We start from the raw sequence: 1,979 nt of genomic DNA on the forward strand, positions 1-1,979 counted from the left end.
CCCATGGGATTAGTGGGGTCCTACTAGCTAAGTAGGTCATATGCCCATAACCCATTTGGGGTCTTGTTAGTCATATGGGTCATATGCCCAAGCCTACAAACATACATACATAACAAATTCATAACACATTCATAACATATCATAACATAACACATAAGATAACATAAACATAAACATATAGATTCTAGCCTATTTTCCTTACCAAAGTTACCGGGATTATGGACTGAGTTGGGACTTTTGGAACACTCCTAAAACCATAAGAAAGAGTGAGTCTAAGAAAGGAGATGAAATGAAAGAGATGGAAAGACTAAACCATAAAAACATACTTACCGACTTATATGCTTAAGAGCTTGGATTCCCTAACCAAAATAAGAATAAGGTTAGGGGACTGAGTAGAAGGTTTTGAGAAAGGAAATAACATAAAATACAGAAAGGAACTAGAGTTTTGGGTTTACCTCAAAGATTGCAAGATCAATCTAACCTCCACCGAAATACTATAGAACTCACTTCCCAAAGTGTTTGATAAGCTTATGATGTTTAAGCTTATAGTTTTTCCCCAAACCAAGTGTTTACACTCTCACACTCACTTAACAATAGCAGCTTCTGAACTTAGAGCAAATGGTGAATAATGGCTGGGTACTAGGTCCTATTTATAGAGTTTGGAGATGAAAAGATCTTGATTTTACTTGAATAAAAATAATGGCTTTTTGGGTGAAAATCATTTGAATAATCGTTCAGCAGAGGCTGAAGACTCGTTCAAAAGATGCTGGACTTATGAAGAAGTTTGAATGGCTGAAAGGAAAAGAATTAAAAAACAATTGAACATATGCTGAAGGAGGCGATATATCGCCCCCTGTAGGCGATATATCGCCTGGGCCAGTATGCCCGAGGCGACTGTGCATCGTTTCGTGTTTTCCGTATCTACGTGCTGCGATATATCGCCCCCTATAGCTGCGATGTATCGGCACTCGCTGAATATTTAAACACGAAATTACACATTTTTAGCTAAGTTTGAATGGAGTAAACAGCCTTGACTAAGCCCTCAACGTACTCAAAGCTGCTGACTGACCCTATAACATTCAAACTTTACTCCTTATTAGATTTAATCCTCCAAAATACTTAATCCTTAATTACCATTCATAACATGTGCTTCAAATCCTATTGGTTGATGTCTAAACCTTATAATATAATAAATATGATCCTTAATATCAGTCACTTTAATCAAACCTTAGGTTATACTTAATATTCTTAAACTATAGATTAGACTTAGAAAATCTATAAGTACTACTATGAGTGTCCAAATAATTCCCGGTCTGAACCAAAAATCCATAGTAACAAAGATAATGCTATAAATACTATCATACTACTATCTATCTTAGCTAAGTAAAGTTCTTGGACTCTACAAGAAAAAAACATCATCATCTATGTTCTTCAATCTAGTTTTTCTTTCTTCTCAAAACACTTTTATTTTCATTGAATATTTATGTTTATAAATATGAAAATAATTATGGAGTAGTTTTCTTTATAGTTAAGGGTTATTTCAAAACCTTAGACATAATATCTTGAATGCATTGATGTATTTTATTCATTTTATTCCCTTATATAAAATTGCTTCTATTTTTCTATTTGAATGTCATGGATCTTGTAAAATCTTGTTTAGATGGCCACTAATTAAGGTTTTGCATTGTTCTACTATCATCTTAGGATTTCTATTCACCTAATAGTTTAGGATTCTAAGTAAAGTGATAAATTACAATTAAGGTATTGTGACGGGTATTTTAATTGTGATGAGAAATAGAACTTAGGTTAAATGAATTGCATGCTTAATGAATTTGTTGCCTAGATTAACTTGTTTCCACAAAGTGTAATGATTTTACTAGGTTAAATAGATTCCATGCTTAATGAGTTTATTGCTGGGTAAAAAGTGTTAATTAAGAGCACTTAGCTTTAATTAATTATATTAGGGAAACTGGGATAAT

Source organism: Humulus lupulus, chromosome 8 (genome assembly GCF_963169125.1).
Source record: "Humulus lupulus chromosome 8, drHumLupu1.1, whole genome shotgun sequence".
Taxonomy (NCBI): Eukaryota; Viridiplantae; Streptophyta; class Magnoliopsida; order Rosales; family Cannabaceae; genus Humulus; species Humulus lupulus.